Source organism: Talpa europaea, assembly GCF_964194135.1.
Source record: "Talpa europaea genome assembly, chromosome: 2".
Classification (NCBI taxonomy): Eukaryota; Metazoa; Chordata; class Mammalia; order Eulipotyphla; family Talpidae; genus Talpa; species Talpa europaea.
Window position 1 is genome coordinate 17545109 of NC_140068.1, and position 6618 is coordinate 17551726.

The window sequence follows — 6618 nt, forward strand, 5'->3', positions numbered from 1 at the left end:
ATAAATAAATCTCAAAAAAAAAGAAAGAAAAAAATCCCTTCATTAACTCTAAAGGTCATTTCCCCTTATATTTTTATATGTATCAACTCCCATAATCCTCCGTTACCTGCTATTGCCCACCACCCCCTTAAAGCCTCCAAGGTGAACAGTGGTACTAGCCGCAGACCTTCTTATCTACCTAATATTTAAATTTCCCCATCAGTTTCTGCAGTCTACTCTTCTACTCTACTCATTGATATCACATTATTGACAGATAGTATTTAGGATATTAACTAAAAATTCTGAAACTTTCATCTCCTACTTTACATTATTCATTATTTGAAGAAATAGCTGGACCCTTCCTGAGGAAGAAGAGTTCTTCTTTCTTTCCTTCTGAATTCCCTTTTCCACATCCCTAAAGTGTCACCCAACACATTACATTGGCTACTCACATGTCTCATTCCCACTAGGACATGAGCCAGTGAAGGCTTGACTGTCTGTTACTTCCATATCCCAAGTACCCAGCACAGAGGTGAGCTGCAAGGAAGCATTGTTTAATAAATGGGTTAAGTGATAGAGTTGCAGTTGAATAGTTCAGGGAGATGGTCAGAGGCCACCCCAGAGGCTGACCGCTTCAAACATAAACATCAAGTCACAATTGCTTCTCTTCTCTGACTCATTGTTAAGCCCATCTTCTTGTTTTCTACTTCACATGCTCAAGGGAAAAACTTTTGAAATCTTGTGTTTGATTACGGGTATGATAAAAAAAATTAACATGAGAAGGGCTACTTAGAAGAAATAATTGATTAGGCAGAGGTATGTCACTATCAATTTTAAAATAAGGAGTAGATATGTATTGAAATATTAAATCTTTTGCAAAGAGGTATCAATCAAATAACCTTTTGGAAAGAAGGTGACTATTTCGTCTGTGGGTAAATCATCTTTAGATAACATAGTGCTTAACGTCATAAAGTAGTGGAAATTTCTATGTTATATTGGAATACTAGAATGTGAGAATTAAATATTTACCACTTTCTCAAATTTGACATTTTAAAAGACCTCCTCAAGAATGCCAGTCTTGGGCCTCCCTGGTGGCGCAAGGGGTTGACTGTCAGCACTATGAAGCTATCCAGAGCCACTGCAGCATGAGTTTCATTCCCTGCCAGGGAGCTGACCCACATGGAGCAGCAGACCTCTCCTGTCTTGCCCGCTGCTCCCCTCAGCAGTGTATTTCAGTCAGTCTGCCTGTTCTGCTCCCCACTTTGTCTCTGGTGAATCCTCTCATCCCCCACACCTCTGGCCTGCACCCCAGCTCTTATATGCATAAATTAATAAATCTTCAAAAAAAGAGTGCCAGTCATAAAAGATAGCTTAAGATCAAGGGATTGTTAAATAAAGAAACAAAATTCACATTTACCTGAAAAGAAACTCTATCTCTAAAATAAAATTCGTATTTGAAAAATAAAACAATGTAGACTCATGTAGTTCTAGAGTCAGAAAGAACTCACTCTCCTCATTTGTGACATAAGACGTTCAATCGATGATGTATATTTTTTCTCAAAAGCCTTTAAAATTTTGAGTCAGTGGAAGAAGATCTGATTTACAAAACAAAAGTGAGATCAAGACCAAGAAACACCTTTTCATTAAGTTCAGCAGGAACACATCTGTGTGCAGTGATTGATGTGCAAATTCAAATCCGGTGTCTATGAAACAAAACAATGAAGATGTGCAAGAGGCAGAGAATGATGCTGGCTGGCACAGAGAAATTTGGGGGAATGACCAGTTAGTAGGAACATACAAGCATGGAAGGAGGTGCCCTTTGGACACCTCTATGAACAAGGTGCTAAGCTGCAAAGCCCCCTACACCATGTTCTCTTTGGACACCAGGACCCCGACATCGGGAGGGGGTGTTCTTGGCATGTCCTTTTTTTCTAGTAGAGATTAAGTTGGACTGAAGCCTCATGCTACCTTTTTACTTGGTGTCCTTTGTGGCCTTTGAAGGGATTTCTAAACAGCTCTGGCATAGACTGTGTTCAGGGAACAGTATATCAGTACAAAGGCTTGTTTTTGGTCTCCCTGGCGAAGGAAAGTATCCCATGTGGAAAGGCCACAGTAAGCAGGCCTGGGGTCCAGCTGTTAGGGCAAAGGTTCTCAAGGATTAGCAGGCATCTCTGCCCCTGAGGCAGATGTTCACAATGCCATGCCAAGCTCCATTCTCAGAGATTCTGATTTTAAAAGGTAGACTTTGGGGCCAGAACTTTGCATTTCTAACCAGCAGTCCAAGGATTCGGTGGCAGGTGGTCCTCATTGAGATATGAAGTTCTAGAAATTCAGTTGGTTTCTTCTTCTCTTCCTTGGCTCAGGTCCTTTGAATTTGGCCCATTAAAAATTTTTTTTTCATCTGTTCCTATTTTGATGAAGCCAGTTTTAGAATATAATTTACTTCTAGAATGCTCTTACTGTTTTTCAAAATAGTAACATTTGGCAAAGTGGAAGTAAATTTGAGAGAGGAACATAAAAAGCTTTTGAAAATAAAACCAGATCATGGGATGGCCTATTAAGCAGCAAGAATAGATTCCACATTGAATCTATGGAGAATTTTGCAAATGGTCTCAGTGAGGAAATGACTAATGGAGATTTGGGAAGCCAAGGGGAAAGGAGAGAGCATGGCACTCCTGTCAGCTGCTGGACCAAGAATGTTTGTTCTGCTAGAAGACCTTGTGACACGGGGAGAACCAGGTGACTGAGAAGTGAGTGTTCTCATCACAGAAGTTAATTCACTTATGTGAAAACCATTCCAGCTGAATTCTAGTTTCCAAAACTGTGAACAACATCCAGGGGAAAGTTGCCCTGATTTATAGGAAGTCTAAAAACCTTGGCTTCAGGATGAGTATTTGGATCTTAGAACAGCTGAAGGATAGATTTTGTGATCCTTATTAGTAGAAAAATGCAATAATTATCCGATATGGGATGTGCTGGGAAAAATGCTTCACATACACATGAAATCAGGTGAATGAGTTGAAGAGAACAACATACAGGTACAGAGGGGTTTGCCCTTTTGTCAGAATGATTTTAGCAAAAACAGGAAAAAATTAAAAAAGGAAAAAAATGCACTTAGATTGATAGCTGGCCAGTGATGTCAAGAAGCATGTTTACTAGCTGTAAAGGCATTAGAAAATGCTCTGGTGTCAGTTCTGGTACAGTTCAAGTCAAACCAGCACCATAAGGAGTGAGGACTAACAAATAATACAAAATTACGAAAAACATATAAGGAGGCAGGCAGTCTAAGCCAGGCTTTTTTTCCTCAGTGCCCTCCAGCTTACCTTTGGTGCCTGGTTCCCAGGCCAGCTGTGTCTCTAGACTGTCCTCTGGCAGTCTCTGATGGTACTGCAGCCTTATGCAGACAAATCCTGCAGAATTTCCTTTAACAAAAAGACTGCTTTGTATCTCATCACCTTGTTGTCCTGCTCAATTCTATTAATTCTGACAAGCCAGTGATTTTTAAAATAGTTCCAACAAGAGGATTCTTTCTTCAAACAACATTTCATGCAGAATCCCAGTAGGTAAAATAGGTAAGACAGTATTAGAGCTGCTTATTTCGGAGGGTCAGAACCTGCGGCTGTTACCATTTGGCACCTGTAAACAACCCCATGGAGCATGGTCTGCAATGAGTGGGATAAATTCAGTATCATATGTCTCCTGTTAGTTATTTTAAGGCTATCTTTATATTTAAGCAGTCATTTTGAAAATAATATACATTATCAGAACTCTTCAGGCTGTGGGGCCTCCCTGGTGGTGCAGGGGTTAAGACAGTGCGATCAAGCTATCACGAGCCACTGTAGTAGTTCAATCCCTGGTGTAGGGTAAGGAAAAATGTCAGGCTTTTCTGCTCTCCCACCATCAGGATAGATGATGGATCCTTGTGGTCCTGAATGCACGCCTGATGGCGGGCACCTGGAGTAGGGTGTGGCCAGAGGTAGATGGGATTCACCTGGGCTGAGACTGGACTTTTAAGGGCGGCGTCACGGGGATGCCAGCAGAAACCAAAAGAGAAGCTGAAAGAGAAGCCAAGAGCAGAGAAGCAGAGAGAACGCTGGAGAGCCCAGAAAGAGAAAAGACTTGCTGGGGGCTGGGAGGCCTGCCAGCCTCCCGGCGCTCCAGCGCCCCTGCCTCCCATGTACCTGGTAACCCCAATAAAAACCTGCAAAAAAAACCACTGAAGACTCTTGACACTTCCTTTACCCGGTCTCCTGGATATTAGAAAACATGCTCAGTGGTCAGTCCTGCCCTTACACCTGGCCAGCCAGGGGGCAACCCACATGGCACAGCAGACCTCTCCTGCCTCGCCTGCTGCTCCCCTCAGCAGTGTATTTCAGTAGATCTCCCTGTTCTGCTTCCCACTCTCTCTGGTGAATCCTCTCACCCCCTGTACCTCTGGCTTACACCCCCATTCTTATATGCATAAATAAATAAATCTTTTTTAAAAATGAAAAAAACTCTTCAGGCTGAAATTCACAGAAACTCAAATGAATGAAAGCAAAGACAATTTACAATTGTCAAGGTATGAAAACAGCCTCAGTGCCCTAAGATAGATGAGTGGATTCAAAAGCTGTGGTTTATATATACACAATGGAATCAAAAAAGCTATTGAAAAAGGTACATTCTTGCCATTTGCCACAACATGGATAACTGGAACAGATAATGCAAAGTGAAATAAATCAGAGAGAGAAAGTAACAAATGTTTTCTCTCATCTGTGGAAGTTCTCTCCACATAGTTACAAAAGAAAACATTTAGGCCCATGTGGGAGATACAGTTAGACTCATAATAAGAGACAACATATGTAGGGTAAAGAAAATGTCAGGCTTTTCTGCCCTTCCGCCATCAGGATAGATGATGGATCCTTGTCCTGAATGCATGCCTGATGGCGGGCACCTGGTATAGGGTGTGGGCATAGGTAGATGGGATTCAGCTGAGCTAAGACTGTGCTTTTAAGGGCGGCGTCACCGGGGGGACGTGAGCAGCCCCAGCCAGCAGCAGTAGAAGCCGAAGCCGAAGCAGAAGCTGAGAAGCAGCAGAACGAACGCCAGAGAGTCCAGATAGAGTGAAGACTTGCTGGGGGCTGGGAGGCTGGCCCCCCAGCCAGCACCCCTGCCTGCCATATGCCTGGTGAACCCCAAATAAAAAACCTGCAAAACTACTGTGGACTCTGGCTCCTCCTTTACCCGGTCTGCATGGGATCAGGAAAACCTGCACTGTGTCCTGTCCTGCCCCTTACAACATATTTTTCCCTTTGGCAAATCGCTGTGCTTCCACCAATTTCCCTGCACACCCAGGGACAGGATTCTGATAGGCCTGCTCAGGACCAAGATCCATCATTACATCAAGAACTGAGGTTGTATATTCATGACCCTCCCATGGATTAAGTGTATTAGTAAGAATGAATACCTATTACAGAAGGCACAACTCTTATCGCTCCTCTAAATAAAAAGATCATCTAAAATGAAAGCCACTAGTTTTCCTGGGTTCAGGATCCAGAGGTCCACCATATCACTAAGCCCTTAGCTCCATTTCTGTGCTCTTGGTTCTGTCCTCTGACTTCACACAAACTGGGAAAATGACTGGGAGGAACTCTTAGGGTGATGTGTTCTCTCATTCATTTTATTCAACAAAAGGCCTGCCTTTCCCTCTGACTAGATCAAATAGGCTAAAGACATAGCCTTGAGTCAATCTCTGCAGCAAGGACTGGGAAATCACTGACTGGCTCGGGGGTAGCTGCAACTAAGTATGGCTCCGTGGATAGGAGGGGTAGGTGTAGGGTAAGTGAAAAATTATCAGCCTTTTCCACCCTCCTGCCATTAGCATTAATGATGGATCCCTGTGATCCTACCTGCGTGCCTGATGGTGGGCACCTGGAATAGGGTGTGGGCATGCATAGGTGGGCACACCTGGGCTGTGACTGGACTTATAAGGGTGGTGTCACTGGGGCACCAGCAGAAGAGGAGAAGAGAGAATGAGATAAGAGCAGCAGAATGAGAACAGAGCCAGTAGAACAGCAAAGGAGAAGCAGAGACCATGAGAGAACGCCAGAGAGTCCAGAAAGAGTGAAGATTCTCCAGGGCCTGGGAGCCCGCCAGCCTCCTGGCCCCCTGCCCCACTTCCTGCCGTGTGCCTGGGTGCCACACTATAAATGGTGTAAAAAGTTCAATAAAAGCCTGAAAAATCTACCGAGAGCTCCAGGATTCTCCTTTACCCATCTGCCCGGATCATAGAGAACCTGCTGTGTGCCTTTTGAGAATAAAGGGGCCAAGAGGAATGCACGCCCTCCTCCACGCTGCAGTGGGACATGTTACCTCCCTGTGAGGAACTGTATCAATTAGAGGTGGGTTAGGAAAGCAGAATTGTGGTAATCATCATCTATATTCATACAGCTCTTGGTATGGATTTCTCCAGTTATGGACTTTATTACTCCCTGCCCTGGCCCCATTCATACATTGACACTCTAAACCCACTAATGTGATTATATTTGGAGTCAGGTCTTTTCAGGAGGTAATTAAGTCTAAATGAAGACATTTTCAACTTCTTGATTCCAGAACTGCAAGTAAATAAGTTTCTTCTGTTTAAGTCACCCAGTCTGTGAC